Source organism: Hyla sarda, chromosome 2, assembly GCF_029499605.1.
Source record: "Hyla sarda isolate aHylSar1 chromosome 2, aHylSar1.hap1, whole genome shotgun sequence".
In the NCBI taxonomy this organism is placed as follows: Eukaryota; Metazoa; Chordata; class Amphibia; order Anura; family Hylidae; genus Hyla; species Hyla sarda.
In genome coordinates, this window is record NC_079190.1 from 497,559,104 (window position 1) to 497,575,624 (window position 16,521).

Sequence of the window (16,521 nt, forward strand, 5' to 3'; positions counted from 1 at the left end):
TGTCTGGTATCGCCCCCTACAGTACAGGGAGGTATTACATGTTCTGTACTCTTTACCTGTATTACTGAAGTGTATGCACTGACTGGTGTCTGGTAGCACCCCCTACAGTACAGGGAGGTATTACATGTTCTGTACTCTTTACCTGTATTACTGAAGTGTATGCACTGACTGGTGTCTGGTAGCACCCCCTACAGTACAGGGAGGTATTACATGTTCTGTACTCTTTACCTGTGCCAGGATTAGCTGCTCCTTTGGACACCAGGTGAGGGCGGCTCCATGTTACTTTTTTGGGACATTGGGGGAGATTTATAAATGTCGGTGTGAGGTAGAAATCATTTGAACCCTGTCAGTGCTTTCTATGTCTGTACATAATGTATCAACCGTGCGCAAACTTGTTGATAATTTAGCTCAAACATAGATATTCCTACATTGGTACGTGCAATCCTCGGAGTTCTATATTTGCTCAAAATCTGTTGCCTTTGCGCAAAGTCTTAATATCTAAACAATAAAAGTGCAATAGTAAATGAGTGTGTAAAGCAGTTTTCTTTCTATGGTACATGAGCACGTAGAGAACAACGGGAAAAAAAGACGCACAAAAAAGACACAATAAAAGTCACTGTGCAAATTTTTGGCCTCCAGAACCAATTACCAGGTTTCCATAGAATTCTGGTCTCAACATACAATGGTCTGAACATACAATGGTTTCAACATACAATGGTCCTCATGGAACTGATAAATATTGTAACTTGAGGGACCCCTGTATGTACAAAACCCCCTAAATCGTCATCTGAAGAATTTATAGGACAACTTGGACTTACCACCCACAGCTCCGCAAAACTCTTAACAATCCCAAAACATGGCCATCGTTAATTATATCCTGACATCGATATTCCACTAGGGTCGTCTATGATTCCTACAATACAGAAGGTGAAAGTCGTCATGTTAGTGTGAGATGAAAGATTAACCATACAAACATATTTTCCATATCAAAATATAGGCGCAGGTTTCCCATCCAAACCTGGAGAATGGGGTTAAACATGGACAGGGGTAAGTAACAGATGGGGTAAATATACATAGGATGACGTATCTTTTATCAATTGTAAGTTACAGTATCTGTTAGACTCCAGAGATGCACTCACTATTCTGCTGGTGAGGTCACTGTGTACATACATTACATTACTTATCCTGTACTGATCCTGAGTTATATCCTGTATTATACTCCAGAGCTGTACTCACTATTCTGCTGGTGAGGTCACTGTGTACATACATTACATTACTTATCCTGTACTGATCCTGAGTTATATCCTGTATTATACCCCAGATCTGTACTCACTATTCTGCTGGTGAGGTCACTGTGTACATACATTACATTACTTATCCTGTACTGATCCTGAGTTATATCCTGTATTATACTCCAGAGCTGTACTCACTATTCTGCTGGTGAGGTCACTGTGTACATACATTACATTACTTATCCTGTACTGATCCTGAGTTATATCCTGTATTATACTCCAGAGCTGTACTCACTATTCTGCTGGTGAGGTCACTGTGTACATACATTACTTATCCTGTACTGATCCTGAGTTATATCCTGTATTATACTCCAGAGCTGTACTCACTATTCTGCTGGTGAGGTCACTGTGTACATACATTACATTACTTATCCTGTACTGATCCTGAGTTATATCCTGTATTATACTCCAGAGCTGTACTCACTATTCTGCTGATGAGGTCCCTGTGTACATACATTACATTACTTATCCTGTACTGACCCTGAGTTATATCCTGTATTATACCCAGAGATGTACTCACTATTCTGCTGGTGGGGTCACTGTGTACATACATTACATTACTTATCCTGTACTGACCCTGAGTTATATCCTGTATTATACCCAGAGCTGTACTCACTATTCTGCTGGTGAGGTCACTGTGTACATACATTACATTACTTATCCTGTACTGATCCTGAGTTATATCCTGTATTATACTCCAGAGCTGTACTCACTATTCTGCTTGTGAGGTCACTGTGTACATACATTACTTATCCTGTACTGATCCTGAGTTATATCCTGTATTATACTCCAGAGCTGTACTCACTATTCTGCTGGTGAGGTCACTGTGTACATACATTACATTACTTATCCTGTACTGATCCTGAGTTATATCCTGTATTATACTCCAGAGCTGTACTCACTATTCTGCTGGTGAGGTCCCTGTGTACATACATTACATTACTTATCCTGTACTGACCCTGAGTTATATCCTGTATTATACCCAGAGATGTACTCACTATTCTGCTGGTGGGGTCACTGTGTACATACATTACATTACTTATCCTGTACTGACCCTGAGTTATATCCTGTATTATACCCAGAGCTGTACTCACTATTCTGCTGGTGAGGTCACTGTGTACATACATTACATTACTTATCCTGTACTGATCCTGAGTTATATCCTGTATTATACCCAGAGCTGTACTCACTATTCTGCTGGTGAGGTCACTGTGTACATACATTACATTACTTATCCTGGCCTATGTTATACTTCAATCACCTGTGACCCTGGGTCCTGATAGGTTTCTAGACCCTGTAACAGGATGATGGAATTCATGTAGCGATGCTGCCCCCTGTGTCTGTTGTGTGACAACCTCTTGTCCATGACTAATGACTATAGTTCAGCCAGAGTCTGGAAATAAACATGATCCCAGGAGTAGAGCAGACAATGGATCCAGTGTTAATAAGATGTAAATGAGTGGAGGAGAAGGATCAGTTTCCATCCTGTGGATCTGTTTGTGTTGGGGTCACAGTGTGTTCCCTCTCACCCTCCTGTATTGTTAGTGATGAGGGCTCTTCACATCCAGAGCGCTCTATAAGACTCCAGTCATCTCCACATACAGCTCCATTACTCCTGCGTATTGTCACTGAAGAGTCAATGAAGAAGACATTACAGAATATCTATTACCCAGCTCTGTCTGTATACTGCTACTATTTCTATATGATCAGGATACTGTATATAGTAGTTGTACACTTCCCCTCCAGCTCTGTCTGTATACTGCTGCTATCTCTATATGATCCGAATAATGTATATAGTAGTCATACACCTCCCCTACAACTCTATCTGTATACTGCTGCTGCTATCTCTATGGGATCAGGATATATAGTAGTTATACACCTCCCCTCCAGCTCTATCTGTATACTGCTACTATCTCTATGGGGTCAGGATATATAGTAGCTATACATCTCCCCTCCAGCTCTATCTGTATACTGCTGCTATCTCTATAAGATCAGGATATAAACTAGTTGTACACCTCCCCTCCAGCTCTATCTGTATACTGCGGCTGCTACTATCTCTATGGGATCAGGGTATATTATAGTTATACACGTCCCCTCCAGCTCTATCTGTATACTGCTGCTATCTCTATGAGATCAGGATATGTAGTAGTTATACACCTCCCCTCCAGCTCTATCTGTATACTGCTGCTGCTATCTCTATGGGATAAGGATATATAGTAGTTATACACCTCCACATCCAGCTCTATCTGTATACTGCTGCTACTATATCTATGGGATCAGCATATATGGTACACATACAGCTCCTTTGAGTTGTTTTTTTTTGTAATTTCCCCCCAAAAAAGTGCTATTTTTTGCAGTTGTGTACCTACAACAGGTAAGCACAATGCATACACAAGAACCTGTATATTATAAAACTTTTGATATGTTTCTACGACATATCAAAAGTAGGGATCGACCGATTATCGGTTTGGCTGATATTATTGGCCGATATTCACGATTTTTTATATTATCGGTATCAGCAATTACCTTGCCGATAATCCGATAATGCCCTGCCCCCTGCACCACACCCACCGCACCACACTCCCCACCACCGCACAGCGCCGCACCCCCCACCATCGCACTGCGCCGCACTCCCCACCACCGCACCGCGCCACACCCCCCCCCACTGCACCGCGCTGCACCCCCCCCACCGCACCGCCCCCGGTCAAAGACCGCCGCCGCCACTACCCTATTGCCTCCCCCATTCCTGGTTTTATAATTACCTGTTCCCGGGGCCCGGGCTAATTCTGGCTCCTGCGGCGTCCTGTGTTATGCTGTGCGCTGCGCAATGACGAGTGACGTCCTCAACGCAACACTACCGTCAGTGTGCACAGTGACAGCTCAGGAGGACGCCAGAGCCAGAAGTAGCGTGGACCCCGGGCCCCGGGAACAGGTAATTATAAAACCGGGAATGGGGGAGGCAATGGGGCAGTGGCAGCGGCGGTCTCTGGCCGGGGCAGTGCGGTGGGATGTGCGTCGCGGTGGGGGGTGTGGTGCGGTGCGGTGTTAGGACTCAGGAGGACCCCAAAGCCGCTGCAGTTCATTGATTTAAAGCGCCCGCTTTAAAACAATGATCTGCAGCGGTGTCACCGGGGGGATAAATAGCCGATAACTTATACCGAATATCGATATAAATTATCGGCTATCGGCCCTAACCTCCACCGATTATCGTATCGGCCCTAAAAAATTGATATTGGTCGATCCCTAATCAAAAGTATAATTTTTTCATAATAGTGCCCATTGAAGGTTCCTTTAGCGAGATGCCCTGTCCTTAGGTAATCTTTAAGGAACTTTTCTTATAAAATAGGATTATTTGTTTTTATTTTGTCCCCTGGGAAGATCAAACTTTAAAAAAGCCATAAAAAAAATAAGACTTTTTTTTTTTCCCTAAAAGAAAATTGGTTGATACTTAAAAATCAAGGCAGTTTTCGTGAGATGATACATTGGCTGTTATGTAGGACAGTAGACATATCAGCCGAAGTGAAATATACATCCGCCCCCGGCTTCTCCTCCCCGGGGCCTAGTAGTAAAGTAATTAATTGTCAGCGCTTGTTACAGAAAATGGGAATTTTTTTTAAACATCTGTGGAGGAACGTAACCTAAAAAATAAAAGTTTGTCAAGGACTTGGACGGGTGTGTGGAGACAATTCTATTATCACTTCAGATTCCCGCTGATTCGGCTGAAGATCAATGTCAGCTCTGAGGGCGAGGACCTGACCAGCTTCCTGTAAGAGTCTCTATCCAAGCAGCCAGATCGGCGCCAATATCACAGACTATATAAAGTCTTTGTAGCCTTAAAACGGGGGTTTAAAGGGGTACTCCAGTGGGAATTTTTTTTTTTAAATCAACTGGCACCAGAAAGTTAAACAAATCTGTAAATTACTTCTATTTAAAAATCTTAATCCTTCCAGTACTTATCAGCTGCTGTATACTCCACAGGAAGTTGTTTCATTATTTTCTGTCTGACCACAGTGCTCTCTGCTGACACCCTTGTCCATGTCAGGAACTGTCCAGAGCAGGAGAAAGTCCACATAGCAAGCCTCTCCTGATCTGGACAGTTCCCGACATGGACAGAGGTGTCAGCAGAGAGCACTGTGGTCAGACTAGAAAGAACTACACAACATTCTCTGGAGCATACAGATTTCCACTGGAGTGCCCCTTTAAAACGGAGGTTTAAAGGGGACCTGCACCCCAATTTACAGGTAAGTTTTGCTGTAACCCCTTGAGGACAAGGCAGCCGCCATAACTTTTTATTTATTTAGTTATTTATTTATTTTTATTTATATAGCTAAATAAGATCTTATTTTGTTAAGGAAAAATGTTATCACTTTTCATTTCTTTTTTTGGGGTTAAATATAAATTATTGTGTAATTTCTATAGTTTTTTTTTTTTTTTTTGTGTGTGGAATCAACACAGAAAAAAAATACTTTCGACAAAGTTTTTCTATTCTTTCTACTGTCCAAGAATAACAAATTACATTAATTCTTCCAGTTATTAAAGTCATGTGGCTACCTAAAAAGTGTAAGTTAGAAGAAAGATGGCACTTAAAGTTGTCGGTGCTCAGGTAAGGAGGTGCAGTCAGCGGACAATGACTGCACCTCCCTACCTGAGCATCTTCAATTTTTTTATGAAATTTCAGTGAAGAGTACCTTTTAATTTTACTGGGTGAGTGCCATCTTTCTTCTTAGTTAAGATTTTGCTGTTTACCTGGACAATAGATATGCACACCCAGTGGTCACAGATACACACCGATGAACACACCAATCTACACTTCTAACCATTAAAAAAAAAAAATGCACGGGATGGAAGCAGTGATGTGAAGGGGGAGCTGATATAACTGCTCATTAGATTTATGACACAATAGATAAGGCAGCAGGAAGCCCTTCTTATTTATAGTAGTTTCTGTCACAATGGACTACCTGCTGCTTTATCTAAGAAGTCATTACTCCAATGAGCAGTGATAAAAGCTCCTCGCTACACATCACTGGTCTTGTCCCAAGTAGATAGGAAGGGAGGGGGAAGAAGGGAGGGAAGAAACTGCTTTCAGAGCCTGTGACGTGTTATAACAGCTTACATGAAAAAGAGCACAGCTGATCTTTGCACTAGGGCTGATAACATTACATTAGTACATTACTTACAACCCCTTTTAGGAAGAAAAGAAAAAAAGAAATACATGTTTTATTGCATATTCTTTTATACCATTATAATTTTACTGTTTTACATGCTTTTTTATACCTATAATATATTAGTATACTCCTGTGTAATATATTTCCGTCTGTGATTTTATATATAAAGCCGCCATAACGACAATTGTGGATTTTGGAGATTCTTTAGGATTTTCTAATTTATGCCTATACTGATGTATGATGGGGCCTGATGCGATGCCCATGATCCCCACTGGTAGGAGGAAAGGATCACTGGTTATCTATGTACAGGGCAGAGCTGACCCCTGAGGCCCCCATTAATACAGGAGAGGTAGGTGATGTACATTATATCAGTACATAAGGTCATATTACCAGGCCCACAATATTCTGCCTCAATAAAAATGCCCATATACATAATACTGCCAGGCTGTGCCCATGAATGCTATGCATTGAGAAAGAGGTTGCTATACCTTGAAACGCGTTTGTGTATGTTTCTTGGCAAATAAACCAGCATTTGTTATTACCTTTTTCCCACCTGTTGCAAATTATTCCAAGTGGATCACACCTGAGAACCCGGATTCTTCATCCTGCATTCTCCACATGAAGTGCTGACACCCCAATAATAGTAGTGTACGCTTTACATGTACCAAAACTTCTAGATTGTGACTTTCTTACATGTCCCTGTAGTGTCTGCCTTATTAGATAGATGAGATAGATAGATAGATAGATAGATATGAGATAGATAGATAGATAGATATGAGATAGATAGATAGATATAAGATAGATAGATATGAGATAGATAGATAGATAGATAGATATGAGATAGATAGATAGATATGAGATAGATAGATAGATATGAGATAGATAGATAGATATGAGATAGATATGAGATAGATAGATAGATAGATAGATATGAGATAGATAGATAGATAGATAGATAGATATGAGATAGATAGATAGATATGAGATAGATAGATAGATAGATATGAGATAGATAGATAGATAGATAGATATGAGATAGATAGATAGATATAAGATAGATAGATATGAGATAGATAGATAGATAGATAGATATGAGATAGATAGATAGATATGAGATAGATAGATATGAGATAGATAGATAGATATGAGATAGATAGATATGAGATAGATAGATAGATAGATATGAGATAGATAGATATGAGATAGATAGATAGATAGATAGATATGAGATAGAAGAAAAATCTTGTCCACAGCACCAAAGTTCATGAAAAAATATGTGTTTTTATTCCATAAAAGGTGTCATTACAACAGCGACGTTTCAGTCAGCTCAACCTGACCTTTCTCAAGCCAGAGACCTTGAGAAAGGTCAGGTTGAGCTGACTGAAACGTCGCTGTTGTATTGACACCTTTTATGGAATAAAAACACATATTTTTTCATGAACTTTGGTGCTGTGGACAAGATTTTTCTTCTGTTTGAACGATGATCCCCTAACCAAGGATCCAGGAGCTGCGTGCACCCCCTTACGATTATTATTTTTTCTTCAATTTGGCTGTGCTGTTCTTCTTCTATTACTAGATATGAGATAGATAGATATGAGATAGATAAATACATAGATAGATATGAGATAGATAGATGGATACATAGCTGTGGTGGCCCAGTATGGGAGATGTTACCCCGTACCCTTGCTGTCCTGTCAGGCAGTCTCCTTCAGTGTCCCCGGGGCCCCTTGCACCTGTTTCCCCCCTGTACATATGTTCTGCAGTGTATTGTATTATAAAATGTGTTGTATCTTTAAGAGTTATACCATGTGATTGTTACCCAGGAGGTACCAGTGACCAGGTGATCCTAAGAGTGACCTATAGGCTCCCTGCTAGTCTCCCCCATATAAGCCCTGGGTGGAGCTTCTCTCTCTCTTCCTGCTGAGGTCCAGTGGAGTCTTGTCTAGTGTGTGTGTCCAGAGTATTGGAGACCTCAAAGTCCAGTCCTGCAGCCGCCATCAAGTCAAGTAAGATAAAGTCACAGCTTTATGAGTCAAGTCAGTCCCTGTCATCTGTCAAGTCAGCGTGGTCTGCATTCAATTGTCCAGTCCTACTACAAGTCCCAGCAAGCCCTTAACCCCTTAAGGACTCAGGGTTTTTCAGTTTTTGCACTTTCGTTTTTTCCTCCTTACCTTTTAAAAATCATAACCCTTTAAGTTTTCCACCTAAAAATCCATATTATGGCTTATTTTTTGCGTCGCCAATTCTGCTTTGCAGTGACATTAGTCATTTTACACAAAAATGCACGGCGAAACGGAAAAAAAAATCATTGTGTGACAAAATCGAAGAAAAAACACCATTTTGTAACTTTTGGGGCCTTCCGTTTGTACGCAGTGCATATTTCGGTAAAAATTACACCTTATCATTATTCTGTAGGTTCATACGGTTAAAATGATCCCCTACTTATATAGGTTTGATTTTGTCGCACTTCTGTAAAAAATCATAACTACATGCAGGAAAATGTATACGTTTAAAAATGTCATCTTCTGACCCCTATAACTTTTTTATTTTTCCACGTACAGGGCGGTATGAGGACTCATTTTTTGCGCCGTGATCTGAAGTTTTTATCGGTATGATTTTTGTTTTGATCGGACTTTTTGATCACTTTTTATTTATTTTTTAATGGTATAAAAAGTGACCAAAATACGCTTTTTTGGACTTTGGAATTTTTTTGCGCGTACGCCATTGACCGTGCGGTTTAATTAATGATATATTTTTATAGTTCGGACATTTACGCACGCGGCGATACCATATATGTTTATTTTTCTTTTTTTTTTACACTGTTTTATTTTTTTTATGGGAAAAGGGGGGTGATTCAAACTTTTATTAGGGAAGGGGTTAAATGACCTTTATTAACACTTTTTTTTTACATTTTTTTTTGCAGTGTTATAGGTCCCATAGGGACCTATAACACTGCACACACTGATCTCTCATACTGATCATTGTTATCCCATAGGGACCTATAACACTGCACACACTGATCTCTCATACTGATCATTGTTATCCCATAGGGACCTATAACACTGCACACACTGATCTCCTATGCTGATCACAGGCGTGCATTAACACGCCTGTGATCAGCATTATCGGCGCTTGACTGCTCCTGCCTGGATCTCAGGCACGGAGCAGTCATTCGCCGATCGGACACCGAGGAGGCAGGTAGGGGCCCTCCCGGTGTCCGGTCAGCTGTTCGGGACGCCGCAATTTCACCGCGGCGGTCCCGAACAGCCCGACTGAGCAGCCGGGTCACTTTCACTTTAGGACCGGCAGTCAGCTTTGACCGCCGCTTCTAAAGGGTTAATACCGCACATCGCCGCGATCAGCGATGTGTGGTATTAGCCGCGGGTCCCGGCCGTTGATGAGTGTCGGGACCGACGCAATATGATGCGGGATCGTGGCGCGATCCCGCTTCATATCGCGGGAGCCGGAGCAGGACGTAAATATACGTCCTGCGTCGTTAAGGGGTTAAGGTCTCTTACTGGTCACCTCCTTGGTGAACTGTATAGACTTTACCCTCTGTCTACCCTCAGTAAAGCTACCGTTATCCGTAACTTGGCGTCGGAGTCTCTAATGCCCCAGTGCCTCGCCCAGGATCCAGCGGCATACCTTTGGGTGGTTATAGGCTAAACCACGTCCTGGCGTCACGAATACAAAGGGTTAATGCCATCTGCCCCTAGGGTAACAACATCTGCCCTGCACCACACACCCCGCTACCACATAGCTAAATAGGAGATAGATATGAGCTAGATAGATACAGTAGATAGATAGACAATCTTGCCAAAACCTTTTTAACTTTGAAACCACACGGCCCGCTCTAGTCCCCAAAGGGTCTATCCTCCACACCTCCAAAAGAAAAGTCCCCTCAGATGGGGAGAGTGGGAAATGACCATGACGTGCACTAAGTATTCCAGTATGCTTCACCCCAGATTAACCTGGCATCCCGCTGCCCCTGGGGTGTAGGAGTTCTGCAAACCTGATTTACAATCTCTGCAACTAATTGCCATTCACTGTCTATCAGCGCAGTCTGTTGCTACAGCAACCTATCACCCCGTGCCACCACCTATATCATTGTTATCATTTTATTCTCATACCAAATAGAATATTAGGGGAGAAATATAGCGCAAACCTCCCTATGCATATTGTGCCTGATATGGAAAGCTTAAAATATAGTAAAATGTATTAATATACTATCTATCTCATATCTATCTATCTCATATCTATCTGTCTATCTATCTCATATCTATCTATCTCATATCTATCTATCTCATATCTATCTATCTCATATCTATCTCATATCTATCTATCTCATATCTATCTCATATCTATCTATCTCATATCTATCTATCTCATATCTATCCATCTATCTATCTATCTCATATCTATCTCATATCTATCTATCTATTTCATATCTATCTATCTCATATCTATCTATCTCATATCTATCTATCTCATATCTATCTATCTCATATCTATCTCATATCTATCTATCTCATATCTATCTCATATCTATCTATCTATCTCATATCTATCTATCTCATATCTATCTCATATCTATCTATCTCATATCTATCCATTTATCTATCTATCTATCTCATATCTATCTCATATCTATCTATCTCATATCTATCTATCTATCTATCTCATATCTATCTATCTATCTCATATCTATCTATCTATCTATCTATCTATCTATCTCATATCTATCTCATATCTATCTATCTCATATCTATCTATTTATCTATCTATCTCATATCTATCCATCTATCTATCTATCTATCTATCTAATATCTATCTATTTATCTATCTATCTCATATCTATCTATCTCATATCTATCTATCTATCTATCTATCTATCTCATATCTATCTATCTCATATCTATCTATCTCATATCTATCTATCTCATATCTATCTCATATCTATCTATCTCATATCTATCTCATATCTATCTATCTCATATCTATCTCATATCTATCTATCTCATATCTATCTATCTCATATCTATCCATCTATCTATCTATCTCATATCTATCTCATATCTATCTATCTATTTCATATCTATCTCATATCTATCTATCTCATATCTATCTATCTCATATCTATCTATCTCATATCTATCTATCTCATATCTATCTATCTCATATCTATCCATTTATCTATATATCTATCTATCTATCTATCTCATATCTATCTCATATCTATCTATCTCATATCTATCTATCTATCTCATATCTATCTATCTCATATCTATCTCATATCTATCTCATATCTATCTATCTCATATCTATCTATTTATCTATCTATCTCATATCTATCCATCTATCTATCTATCTATCTATCTAATATCTATCTATTTATCTATCTATCTCATATCTATCTATCTCATATCTATCTATCTATCTATCTCATATCTATCTATTTATCTATCTATCTCATATCTATCTATCTCATATCTATCTATCTATCTATCTATCTTTCTATCTATCTCATATCTATCTATCTCATATATCTATCTATCTATCTCATATCTATCTATCTCATATCTATCTATCTATCTCATATCTATCTCATATCTATCTCATATCTAACTATCTATCTATCTATCTCATATCTATCTATCTCATATCTATCTATCTATCTATCTTAAATCTATCTATCTATCTCATATCTATCTATTTATCTATCTATCTATCTCATATCTATCCATCTATCTATCTATCTATCTATCTATCTAATATCTATCTATTTATCTATCTATCTATCTCATATCTATCTATCTCATATCTATCTATCTATCTATCTCATATCTATCTATTTATCTATCTATCTCATATCGATCTATCTCATATCTATCTATCTATCTTTCTATCTATCTCATATCTATCTATCTCATATATCTATCTATCTATCTCATATCTATCTATCTCATATCTATCTATCTATCTATCTATCTATCTCATATCTATCTCATATCTATCTCATATCTAACTATCTATCTATCTATCTCATATCTATCTATCTCATATCTATCTATCTATCTATCTTAAATCTATCTATCTATCTCATATCTATCTCATATCTATCTATCTCATATATATACTATCTATTTATCTATCTCATATCTATCTATCTCATATCTATCTATCTCATATCTATCTATCTATCTCATATTTATCTATCTCATATCTATCTATCTCATATCTATCTATCTCATATCTATCTATCTATCTCATATCTATCTATCTCATATCTATCTATCTCATATCTATCTATCTCATATCTATCTATCTATCTCATATCTATCTATCTATCTATCTATCTCATATCTATCTCATATCTATCTCATATCTATCTATCTCATATCTATCTCATATCTATCTATCTCATATCTATCTATCTCATATCTATCTATCTCATATCTATCTATCTCTCATATCTATCTATCTCATATCTATCTATCTATCTATCTATCTATCTCATATCTATCTATCTCATATCTATCTATCTATCTCATATCTATCTCATATCTATCTATCTCTCATATCTATCTATCTCTCTCTCTCATATATACATTGGGGGACATTTCCTAATCTAGTCTATTCTGGGCATGCTTATAGACCAGCGTATGTGCTAGTCTCCTGTCTATTATGCTCCTAATTTATCAAAGGTCTCACAGCCCTTGATAAATTCTGTGCTCAGACTTCAGGGTCTACAGCTTGAACTGCATTTAGACCTGCTCCAACATGGTCTGACATTTCAGTGTATTTTGGGCAGATGCACTTGATAAATTCAGCACCAATGCATTTTCTAATGCATTTCCATCTAAAATAGACTTGCATGCATCATGTTCTAAAAATCCTCTACAGCAAAAGTCGCAGAAAAGTCGCACATATTTAGACTGCGACTTTCTGTGCGACAAATTTAGACAAGAAAAACCAGTCTAAATCCTTTGATAAATCTCCCCCTATGTATCTATTTATTTATCTATCCATCTCATATCTATCTATCTATCTATCTATCTATCTCATATCTATCTATCTATTTATCTATCTATCTCATATCTATCTATCTCATATCTATCTCATATCTATCTATCTCATATCCATCTATCTCATATCTATCTATCTATCTATCTATCTATCTATCTATCTCTCTATCTCATATCTATCTATCTCATATCTATCTATCTATCTATCTCTCTATCTCATATCTATCTATCTCATATCTATCTATGTATCTATCTATCTCATATCTACTGTATCTATCTCATATCTATCTATCTATATATTCAAAGAAGTTCCGCAGCACTCTGATTCAGATGAATAGTGTTAGGCTTTATTCATCAAGTGAAATAGCGACGTTTCAACCGTCTCACACAGTGCTGCTGAACTTCTTTGAATATTTTGGGAGCCTTACCCGGGCTATACCAGTACCTGTAACACTGTAGAGGAGTGCGGTTCTCCTTCAAGACTATATCTATCTATCTATATTAATATATCTCATATCTATATATCTCATATCTATCTATCTATCTATCTATCTATCTATCTATCTCATATCTATCTCATATCTATCCATCTCATATCTATCTATCTATCTATCTATCTATCTCATATCTAAACGTAGAAAGAGCAGGAAAGCAGCACTCCAGGAAAAAAAGGTGCACGGGTGCCTACTGTGTCAGGTCCAGGTTGGGGACCCCTCCAAGATACAAAACCAAAATGAACAGTGGCACACCAAGTGTCAAAAAAGAAAGGTGGTTTATTCAAAAAAACGTGTTGGGCAACGTTTCAGCTGGCTCATCCGGCCATTTTTAAGCCGCATTCCCCCACAGTCCACAGACATGTTTACGTAATATAAGAAAATGGCCGGATGAGCCAGCTGAAACATTGCCCAACACGTTTTTTTTTTTAATAAACCACCTTTCTTTTTTGACACTTGGTGTGCCACTGTTCATTTTGGTTTTGTATCTCATATCTATCTATCTATCTATAAATCTATCTATCTATCTATCTATCTAATATCTATATATCTCATATCTATCTATCTATCTATCTATCTACCTCATATCTATCTATCTATCTATGTATCTATCTATCTCATATCTATCTATCTATCTCATATCTATCTATCTATCTATCTATCTACCTCATATCTATCTATCTATGTATCTATCTATCTATCTCATATCTATCTATCTCATATCTTGGATGTTCCAGACCCTGCCATGCTTACTGAACTGTTCACACAGAGGCATATTCACAGTGTAGGGTCCGTCCCAATGAGGCCACCTTATCGCGGTGGGACAGTCCAAGCTATTTGACCGCCGGCGGAGACAAATTTGCGAGCTAAGTGCCTCACTATTTCATAGTTTCACATTTGCATCTATTACACCATAGCTGTATAGCTCTCCATGTTTTATCTGCATGTTCATGTTTCGACTATATCCTTGTGCTAGCAGTGTGCTGCTGTATTCTTCTGTTGCTGTATATCTAGCCTAGTAGCGTGCACCTGTAGGCCAGGTCCATATAATAGTTTGGTATCAACTAAAGTGCTGGCTGACTTATTCTTTGTCTGTATCTCATATCTATCTATCTCATATCTATCTATTTCATATCTATCTATCTACCTACCTCATATCTATCTATCTATCTATCTCATATCTATCTATCTCATATCTATCTATCTATCTATCTCATATCTATCTATCTTTCTTTCTCATATCAATCTCTCTCTCATATCTACGTTGCTGCACATTGGGGTGAATAAAGACCCTTTTTTTCACTAATTTGGAGTGCCCCGCTTCTTTCTATTGGACTATTTGTTGCAGATCCTGGACCAGGATCCCGGGCAGGAGGGCACCTGGGCATTAACAGATTAGGAGTGCTGCTTTCCTTTTTTGTATATCTCCTATCTATCTATCTCATATCTATCTATCTATCTCATATCTATCTATCTCATATCTATCTATCTATCTATCTATCTATCTATCTCATATCTATCTATCTATTGTAACACTCATGTTTTCAGAGGACAGGAACCCCGGTGGATGTGGATCCGCTGGACCTGTGTGGCAGATGACTCTGACCGTACCAGGGAGTGGAGTCTAAGGTGCCGCTGGTTTTCACCAGAGCCCGCCACAAAGCGGGATGGACTTGCTGCGGCAGGCGACACCCAGGTCGCTACCCCTGGCACGGCTCGACCACACAGGCAGCTGAGGAGATGCGAGGCACAGGAGGGATAAGACAGCTCGTAGTCAGGATAGCAGAAGGTCAGGGCAGGCGGCACAGTAGCGTAGTCAGGAACGTAGCAAATGGTCAGTAGGCAGGTGGCAAGGAGCAAGGTCAGATCATGGAGCAAAGAATTAGATACACAGCAAGGCAATAACAGGAATGCTTTCTCTCAGGCTCAAGGCACCAAAGATCCGGCAGGGAAGTGAGGAGGGTGGAGGAATTTATCAATGAGCCACAGGTGAATTACACTAATGAGCACACTGGCCCTTTAAATCTTAAAGCTCCGGCGTGCACGCACCCTAGGGGACAGGGACCGACGCGTCAGAGCAGAGAGGCAGAAGCTCCAGGTGGGTGACGGACTGGGGCTTGCATGCAAGAGCGTCCCACGATGCGAGTCCCAGCCCCGCGGGCAGCAGCAGATAACGGGACCATGCACTCACGGCCAGTGTCTGCGGCTGGAGCGCATAACGTAACAGTACCCCCCCCCCCCCTTTGGTCTCCCCCTCCTTTTACGAGTCACAAAACTCCTGAGAAGGACCGTAACCCAGACAAGATTCCTCTGAGAAAAACGGTTTATGACAAGAGGCTTGAGGAGAGAGACGTGGAAGGAAATGGGAATACGTAATGTACCAGGTAGATGACGTTTGTAGGAGACAGGGTTGATTTTTGTAGAATCTGGAAGAGCCCAAGGTAGCAGGGGATCTTGAAGCGGCTATACTTGGATGGAAGCCGCACTATGTCACCAGGAGAGAAGGACAGAGGAGGTCTTCTACCTTTATCCGATTGCGCCTTCA

General features: G+C 39.4%; 1 protein-coding gene across 2 annotated transcripts in view; it reads right to left on the reverse strand.

Moving 5' to 3' along the window:
- Positions 1–16,521, reverse strand: part of BCL9 (BCL9 transcription coactivator) — a 288,690-nt gene that overhangs the window by 126,915 nt on the left and 145,254 nt on the right. For both annotated transcript variants that reach the window (XM_056559749.1, XM_056559751.1), the window contains one exon: positions 819–913. The gene's annotated coding sequence lies outside the window, so the exon portion shown is untranslated. The remainder of the gene's footprint in view (positions 1–818; positions 914–16,521) is intronic.